Genomic DNA, 10,415 nt, shown 5'->3' on the forward strand with positions numbered 1-10,415 from the left:
ATATATATATATATATATATATAAATATATGTATTAAAATACACTTATTTGATATATTATAATTTATGTTTCTGTCTTTTCATTCATCATTTTAATTGTGTTCACAGGTTCTGCACTCTCAGACTCTGAGCCACCAGAACATTGTGGGTCATGCTGAGCAACACTGTGTCTACTCAGTCCAAACAAAACGGTGTGTGAATCATGAGGATGATGCTCAAAAGGCCTACATAAAAAATTACAGCTAGCAGTACAAAAATCTAAAAGTTAAATGTGGTTTCATCATAAACACCAACTTCCCTGAACTTGGAGCATCTCCTGATGGACTCTATGTTTAATCGCTGCTGCCAGGAGAAAATTTCCTTACAAATATAGGACATGCAGCATCCAGCAGGCCGTGGAGGCAGGCAGTGAAGTTCACCTGAAGAAACATCATCCATACTATGCACAGGTACATCATCAAACCACTGTGACCTTGTGTGGAGCCAGAAAGACATGGCTGTCGTCCGTGTGTCTCCAGAACAGGAATCGTGTGAAGCTCGTCTCCAGAAAGCACGAAGCTTCTTAAACATATTTCTCAGAGCACGTTTGTACTGCAGCTTCAAGGAAGACAGAAATATGTAAATCATGCTGTTAACTTATATTTGAACATTTTGTGTAGCAATTTTCTATGAAATGTATTACCTCACACAATGTTCATCATGTTTATTACTAGAAACATTTAATAACATAAAATGTTTACTTTAGGGCAGCACGGTGGCGCAACTGGTAGAGCTGCTGCCTCTCAGCGAGAAGGTCCTTGGTTCAAACCCCGGTCCAGGGACCTTTCTGAGTTGAGTTTGCATGTTCTCTCCGTGCATGCGTGGGTTTTCTCTGGGTGCTCCGGTTTCCTCCCACAGACCAAAAACATGCATGTTAGGCTGATTGGTAACTCTAAATTGTCCCTAGGTGTGAGTGAGAGAGTGAATGGTTGTTTGTCTCGTTTGTCTCCATGTGTCCCTGTGATGGACATGCGACCCGTCCAGGGTGTACCCCACCCCTCGCACAGTGATTGCTGGACATGGGCACCAGCAACCCCTGTGACCCAAAATGGAATAAGCGGGTAAAGATAATGGATGGATGTTTACTTCAAAATAGGATCTGTTTCATTACATGTTTATTTCTTACCTGAAACATGTTAATACATCAAATATTTACTACAAATGTGATCAATTTCATCATGTTTACTTGTTCCATGAAGTGATGAATCAAATGTTTCATGAATGTTTACCACATTCATTTTTATTTAATGAGAAAAAACAATCACTTATGTTATTATTCAACTGTAAATATATTTCAAACAATGAATGCAGCAAATATAATTTTTTCTCCAATCTACATTTTACATATATCAGTAGCAGCATGTGCACGTTTCATTAGCATTAGATTTACAACCACATTAAAACAAATGTTCACTAAACTACAGCACACACACAAGAGTCACCTCTTCACCCTCACATGTAAGCACCAGTATATTTAACTGGTATATTTACATGTAAGCACCAGTATAGTTAACTGATATATTTACATGTAAGCACCAGTATAGTTAACTGATATATTTACATGTAAGCACCAGTATAGTTAACTGGTAAATTTACATGTAAGCACCAGTATAGTTAACTGGTAAATTTACATGTAAGCACCAGTATAGTTAACTGGTATATTTACATGTAAGCACCAGTATAGTTAACTGGTATATTTCTGTGTAACACTGTGTATTTGTTTCTCATGCAACCAGTCACTCTTTCCACATGAATTCTAAGGTGTGCTCGTGTGTGTTCAACATCCTTAGCATCACGTTCACATCTCCATTTAGTGAATGATGGGATTTGAACCTCAGCACATCATTCATTTATACTTTTGTTGGATGTAACTGGGACCCTGTGTACAGTTTTGTTCCACCTCATGTACAACATGCGATGTGAATGACAATAAAGAACCTTGACCTTGACTCCCACACTGTCTTTAATATCAAAGCCTCTGTCATAACAACATCCCCGGGTAATAATCTGGAGAGAAGGCCACAGCTTTGTTATGAGCTTGTCTGATGGACGTCCATCCCTTGGAAAGAAAAGAAAGACACAGGTATTAGAGTTTTATGTGACTCCTTAAAAACATAGCAAAGATGCTGAACATGATGCATTAGTGTTAGTAGAACCATTGAAATTGTGAGGTTTGTTTTAATGCTGGCAGAAAATGCCTAACACTGTTAAACAATGACAGCAAGATGGCAAAGCAATGAAGTCCTGTATAATATTTAATACTATAAAAATTATTTGTCCAGCTGTTTTTTATTCAGCTCTGACCTGAGCTTCATTTTCTCCTGTAACAGATGGTTTATTTCTGCTCTTCTTTTATTCACACATTGTATTTGTACCTTTTTGCTGGTTCATCTCCATCATCTGCAGCCTCACTGAGCTCCTCTCCTGGAGTTTCATCCACTTCATCTGAAGGGTTGTCTTGAAGAGGACATATCACAACACACATCAGTATTACTACAGTAAAAGTGACAACACTAGAAACTTTAAACAGTTTATTTCACAATAACACAGATGTCCACTCTGTCTAAATTCGGAAAAAGTTACATGCAAAACTAACATTAACTAAACATGAGTACACCCCGACAAAATCATGGCACAAATTTATGGCACAACACCAAAAAACTGAATTTAGACACTCACCAGAACGTCTGGAACAAACTAGCAGGTTTCTTGGGACGCTGGAGAAAGTTATCAGGACGTCTCACCGTCTCCTTTTTGTTACGTCCTACACATGAGCTCCCTCGCATTGTTTACTGGTGGATAATCTATTAAAAAAGTCAGTTTTCAATCTTTTTACAATTCCGGTCATGTGACCGGACATTACATCCAATAACGCAGCAATTTCGGACCATCACTAAACTGTTTTCACCTACTTACATTTTTTTTTTAAGTCAGCGAGAAAGCTTGTTTTCGACTGTTAATATTGAGGAAAGTCAATATGGTGGATCCTTTCCACCATATTGACCACCAGAGTGATTGCCTCCTAATAACAAAGTGACGGGCGTGGTCTCGAGGTTTGAGTCATGGAGAGAATGACCGTCCAGAGCGAGAACTGTGTGAGACTTGGGAGACTGGAGTAATTCAATGCCCATAAATAGTGCAAATTGGTGGTCAATTAATTCAGTATCTTCCCCTGAGTCAATGAAGGCTGATACAGATCTTGGTCTCTTACCGGGTACTTTGATCTCTGCTGGCACAATGAAAGGGGAGGAGATCCTGGGTGTACTGGTCTGACTCAACAGGCATCTCCTCTTACCTGTTGAGTCTGATCTTTTAACGGACACTTTGCAATTGTGTAGTTACCTGCACCACAGTAAAAACAGAGGTGCTGTCTCCTTCTTCTCTCCCTTTCTTCTGGGGTGAGTTGGCTCCTGCCCAGCTGCATGGGTTCTTCGGTCTGTGGGGTATTGGAAATAGGTACCGCATGAGACTCTTTAGAAAAAACTTGTGACTCAACCCAGGGTCTTGGCCTCCTCGCTGCTCTGTACCCCCTGTCTTGATCTCTTTCCCAATGGCACAGGTCAACGCGCATGGCCAGGTCCTCCAATTTCTTAAGAGATTTCGGGTAATTCTGAGTTGCAAGTTCGTCTTTAATAGTGTCATTAAGACCCTGGAAAAAAGCATCAGTTAAGGCCTCCTCATTTCAACAACTTCCAGCAGCAATGGCATGAAATTCAATAATATATTCGGTGACTCGTTTGTTTCCTTGTTTTGCAGAAAAAAGTTGACGTGCGGCCTCCCTCTCTGGTAGCAGGGGATCAAAAATCCTGCATAACTCCTTAGCAAACTCAGCAAAACTGTGAGAACTTCTGGAGCTTCTTTGCCACTCAGAAGTGCCCCATGACTTGGCTTTACCTGCCAGTAGAGAGATTACGTAGGCCACCCGGGCTCGTTCTGTGGGAAAAGAGGAAGGCTGTAGCTGAAAGTGGATCTCACGCTGTGTGAGAAATGGTCGGCATTGATCAGGATCTCCTTTAAAAAGTTCAGGTGGAGACAAACGAGGTTCATGAGAAGGAGTGGGGACATGAGGAGCAGCAGCCTGGACAACGGAAGAATGAGCAGAGTTCAAAGAAGGATTTTGCTGAGACATAGCTCTTAATATTTCCATCATTTCCTGCATATTAGTTTCAAGTTTATTTATGGCCCCTTCTACACCAGAGCGCCATTCCTGGGTGGGTGCTGGATCCATAATGGCCAGATTCTTCTGTCAAGAACAAGTTTGGATCAGCACATCAACACACAACACAGAAATGGTTTAAAAAGTTTATTAGGAAATAAACAGCTTCTGGTGCAGGTCTGGGTCCAAATCCGATCTGTCAAGACAGAAGAGTTAGTGAACCTGGTGAGGATGGGGAGGCGGGGAGAGGTACAATGAATGTCACTAACCTTCTGTCTTGATGGAATAACAGGAGCTGTAGTGTCGCTGGAGCCAATGACGTCACTCATGCAGAGTGAACAGCAGCAGCGGAGCACACAGAAGGCGTACAGGTCCAATAAGGACAAATTATTATTATTTTTTTTTCATTTAGCCTTTATTTATCCAGGTTAGTCTCATTGAGCCACGAGAACTCATTTTCAAGAGAGACCTGTTTTTTTAGGGAGCACATGGTGGGGGTTAAGGGCCTTGCTCATGGGCCCAGAGTGGGGCGAACGAGGGTGGGGGCAAGTGTGGGTGTTTCACCTATCCCACCCACAATTTTTGATGTTGTCGGGGCCGGGGCGTGAACCGGCGATCTTCGGATCACAAGCCCACCTCTCTAACCTCTGCGCCACCACTCCCCAAAATCCAGTTCCAGGGTCCAAGATGGGTAGCAGGGGTTCGAGCACAGGGAGGCAGAGAGCAGAATAAATCCAAAAACGTGATCTTGAATCGTGGTCGGTGTGGAGGTGCATAGTAATAACCAAGAGGACTGAAGCAGACAAAATCCAAAAGGGAGCAGGCTGGTCGGGTAGTCAGAAAACAGGCTTGGGTTCAGACCTAGGCAGGATGCAAAGACAAGAAGTGCTGGATTTCTACTGCTCAGAGAGGTTCGAGAATCTGGCACTGAATGAGGGTGAACAGGGAGCTTAAGTAGGGAGGTGCACAGGTGCAATGAATGAAGCTGATTACAGAGGCAGGGAGATGAGGCATGGTGCAGGCACATGAACTGAGTGATAGACAGGACAGAAAACACTTGGCAGGAGAAAACATGAAACTAGACAGGCTGAAGTAGTAAAAAAGGGGCAAAAACATGACATAATACTCTCTTAGTCTAACCTTTTTAACTCACTTATGGAAAAACGCTGCTATTTTGTATAAAATTTAGCATTTGGACAATATATCAGGGGTCACTCACCATTTTTGTCTGAAGACCTTTGGATAATGGCAAGAGAATTCTCTCCTCCAGAGGCCTAGAAGGAAGCACCCTGGCCCCACGCACAGTCCTAATCCTGAGGGATCTGGTTTGGCGTCAGCTCAGGCTGAACAAGGGAGTATTCCTGAAAAGTAGTCTCCCTTTGGAGCTGTCCAAATCCCTCTGAGTGGCTCCTGGGGTAAAATCAATATTGTCCTGTCTCGTCAACACCACGGTCCATTCAGCACTTCCCTGTAGCTGTGTCTGGTTTACATAGACAGATTACTGGTTAGAACCAGTTTTTCCATTGTTCCATTCTCTGGTGTCATGCTCTGATTGGCCTCCGTACTTTAGGGCTATGTGTTTCTCGGAACACGAGAAAATATTCTGTCCCCTAAATCCTTGTCCATTTATGGTATGGAGAGTATCATCTTGCCTCCCGGCCCCTCAGTTACCAGCACATGAGTTTTGTTACAACACTTTTCTTTGTATTCGTTTTAATAATAACATTTACCTGTTCACTCTGATCCCTTATTTATCCTGGAATGCTTTCAGGCTCCTTCTAAGTGGACAATCATAAATCAAGATAAGGTAATGCACTCCCCATCCATCCTGGAATGCTCTTACTTACATTCCAGGTGGAGACTCATAGATTAAGGAAGATAAGGTAATGCATTACCTTCCATCTCAGTCTCAACATGCAGTTTCCACTGTTCTGAATACAGACTATGTTTTTAATCTAACATGATTTCAACATGCAGTGCTTACTTTATTCCAATCACAGAATACAGTATAAATCTAACATAATCAAAACATGCAGTGTTCACTTTATTCTAATCACAGAATACAGTAAAAAACTGTCACACTTGTAGCATGTAGGTAGGGGACGATTTCATCAAATGTGACATTACTCGACACCCCATTCATGAAATTGGAATATGCCTTCGTCAAGCCTGCAGCCAGCCGTCTTCAGATGTATCCAAGCTCAAGACATCTTCCTCATCGCTCAGCTCCATCGGCCCTTCATGCTGTGTCGCAGGGTCCTCTGTGTCAATGGACTCAGGGCTTTCATCGTTGTCATCAGAATTGTCCTATGCATCCAGCACAGACATCTCGCTCAAGTCAACGTCCTTTATTCTTTCTTCATCTAGCTGGGCGGCAGCCACTCCCCGATCGTTCACTGCAGATGGGGACCCAGTCCTGCCTGGCCTGGGTGAAACTTGAACAGTGAGGTCCTTCTTGTCCTGAGCCAAGTTTGTCAGATCACTGCCCGACACAGGTGTCCCAACTGGAGTAATGGGTTCAAGCATGCACCACTCTGACGAAGCTTGAGGTTTATCATGGCCCATCCCCGATTCTTGTTGATGCTCCGATGTGGGTATCTCAGGGGTGGTATTGGGCCCCTCAGGGGGTCGGTGTGTCAGGAGGAATACCGCCTTGGCTCCACCAGTTGTCAAGATAGGTCTCCAGAGAATGGAAAACAGGGCGCTCCAAAGTGAAGATGGGTGGTGACATGACATCCTCATGATTGGCCTCCAGCGACGGGTTTTGCCTTGGGGAGGCCACCATTTCATCTGCATAGGTGTCTTCAGGCTGCACTTCCATGTGTACCAGGCCACTAAGGCCAGGCAATTTGACCTGTGCTGCTTCTGACTGTCTGAACGTCACTGCTAGGGTTGGTGCCAATGGGAGGTGGGTGTTAGGATCACTGCCCAAGGCGTGAGCGGTTGGCATTACCGGTGTAGGTATATGGGGAGGAGTTGCTCCAAGACTTGCTCCCAGGTAGACTGGAACAGTAGTCATTCATCATGCCAATGAATCAGGTATGATGAATGATGGCCCATGGACTATGGTCTGCCCAGTTAACAGGTGTACAGCCACAAACCTAGTAGCATATTCCGGGTTCTCCCATAATTTAATTATTACAGGAAAATATAGACTTCTTGGCTGGGTACCTGTTACAGGCAGATAGAATGGGGCATTCCAAGCCGAGGTCGAAATGATTTTGCAGGTTTGCTCCATCTCCAGACACGCTACAGCAGATACCTGCGGTAAGTTATGTGGCCCATCTAGAACAAGGATACCACTCACTACAGCCACGGCAACCACGATGGAACGATAGTGATGGCACCACCATGACGACCCAACAGCCCATAGGTACCTGGTGTCAGACAACTTCAGATGGCAGTAGCAAAAGAATACATCAGGCTCATAGAATGACAAGAATGGTATGACAGATCATGTTCCCTCAAACAATAGTCTTTATCATTATTTTTATTTATTTATTATTATTATTGGGCAGCACGGTGGCGCAACTGTTAGAGCTGCTGCCTCTCAGCGAACAGGTCCCTGGTTCAAACCCCGGTCCAGGGGCCTTCTGGGTGGAGTTTGCATGTTCTCTCCGTGCACGCGTGGGTTTTCTCCAGGTACTCCGGTTTCCTCCCGCAGACCAAAAACATGCATGCTAGGCTGATTGGTAACTCTAAATTGTCCCTAGGTGTGAGTGAGAGAGTGAATGGTTGTTTGTCTCGTTTGTCTCTATGTGGCCCTGTGATGGACTTGCGACCTGTCCAGGGTGTACCCCGCCCCTCGCACAGTGTTTGCTGGACATGGGCACCAGCGACCCCCGTGACCCAAAATGGAATAAGCGGGTAAAGATAATGGATGGATGGATGGATGTATTATTATTATTACTATTATTATTATTATTTTCATTTTAGGACTCCACTACATTCCCCAGGCCCCCAACCGTTACTGGGCCTATACAAGCCGTCAGCTGACATTGGGAACCTTGAGTGGCAGGGAGGCCCAAAACCAGAAATGTTTTTCTTTTTATTTTCAGGTTATATACTTAAGCAGTAGCAGGAAGGGATCAAGCAATGTTGGTTATTTTTCAGCGTTGGTTTCTTCGGATGGCTAATGATCTGAGCCAAGGGGATAGGATTGGAGTTGGCCTTTCATTCATCCCTGATGCAGCAGGAGTGGTTTTGTCACTACTCTTGAAAATGGCAGCGTAAGTCATCATCCAGACAATAATTGGTACTGCAGTGCAAACACTGGTCCAATACAGCATTGAACACACTCCCCACATAAAGCCCCACAGCACCAGGGTGACTAGCTTCAGGGTCCAACGTCTTCTGTTCTGTATTTGCAAGGACAGGGTTTGGTACAACAAATGTGCCAGGACTGTGATGGAAATTGTTCCTTCCATCACCACTGCCACTGTGTCCAGCTGCGTTTCCACAGCCTAGGGTGGGCACTGAAGGATAGTGTTTTGCCACGCACTTGAGAGTTAATACAAGGGAATCCACTATCGACCATACTGTGATCATGACAAGTTGTCGACAGTTTGGCTTGACTCGTCCCAGTAAGTAAGTAACAAACAGGGATTGCAGCAGTTCAGTTCTTCCAAGTAACACATGTGAGACAATCAGCTTGGCGTAGCTTTGGATAGCTGTGAAGTAACGCACAAGTCTGCCTGCATCCCATTCTCCCGTGTGGCAATAGCACATCAATGCGAACAACAGTAAATAATATTCTACTTGTCCACCTTTATAGTACGTGGGAAAATGTGGCATAGTGGGTGAACTATTTGTTGTGGCGAAAGGTGTCCATAGCATTGTACTCACTTCTGGCATAGTAGAACTTGCTGTTAGGCTTTTGGAGTTAGACATTGTGGTAACAAATTCTTTAGTCTTGCTTGTTGCTGCTCTGGGGCGGATGTGAGTCCACTTCCTTACCTTTCTGATGTTATGCCGGGCCAATGCTCGGTTCAGGTGGGAGTGTCTTGTAATTCCTCCCCCATGGGCGGCACATAGCTCTAAGACACTCTTGTAGGAGCACACGTCCTAATAAGGCTACAGCCCCCACTCCAACCAGGCTTACCAAATAAGGCCAGATCTGAAAGAATAGATTGACCATCCACCCTTCAACTGTCTTTCCTCCTTCTTTGATCACTTCTCCAACATCATGGACTGCTTCTTTCACTTTGCGGCCCACCGTGTAACTTACAGTCACATACTATACACAACTGTGTTCATTCTTTCCTTTTCCACAAAGATACTCATGCCAGGCTTGGAGTAGAACTTTGATGGTTCTTTCTTCCAGTAAATCAGTGCAATCATAACGCCAAGGTGACATGACTGCTACTTCCGTTTCCCCAGCCGGCATCTAGGTGACGCACCACTACTTTACCACACTGAGTTGTTAAGGCTATTGAAAATACGTTCAGCCACACATCTGTCTATTCTATCAAAATCTCCCTTTGGTGCATTAAGCAGCTTGTTGGGTTTCGGTAGCCTCTGCACGTACATATCAGAAAAGTAGGGTCCTTGAAGGCCCATGTGCGTCCTGGTGTGCCCCTCTGCAAAGTCTCCTTCAAAGTGAGGCAGACCTGGGACTACCCAGACCCAGGGTAAGGTCATATTCAACCAATCTTCGTGCCAGACATTTACAGGATGGAATATAGCTGTCCAGCTCCAATAATACTAATGTTGATTCATGACTGGAGTTATTGGCAAATAATTTTGAGATTTGCACTCACCATACAAGTTCCAGTAGCAGATTGGGAGTTTTTTCAACTTGTGTGCTTTACAGTGTTCGCTCAAGGCTTTTACCACCACCTTGGTTTGATTTGACATTCTGTCTGGTGGCTTCTGGGGGCGAGTGTGGGGTCGTCCTAGTGTAGCATTAGGTTTGAGCTCCTTTTTATGCCTCACAAGGTGAATGGTTTTTAGACTAGTTGAATTGAAATGACCTGGTAATATTTTGAGGTGGGATTTATCGCACTCCAGGTGAATGTTACCCCAGAACTCCCAGCGAGGGAGTATCGTTTGGCAGCTGTCATCCTTCGGTGGGGCAGGATAAATCACCTCAGCTTCCCAATAGCCCTGATGACTCAGTCCCAACAGACGTTGACATCTCCAGTCGCAATGCCATTCTGGTTGTTCTTTGGATGGATCCAGTTGCACCTTGGCTGTCTCCTAACGTGCTGCCTTAAGAGCGC

Source organism: Nematolebias whitei, chromosome 13, assembly GCF_014905685.2.
Source record: "Nematolebias whitei isolate Nwh7 chromosome 13, NemWhi1, whole genome shotgun sequence".
NCBI classification, from domain to species: Eukaryota; Metazoa; Chordata; class Actinopteri; order Cyprinodontiformes; family Rivulidae; genus Nematolebias; species Nematolebias whitei.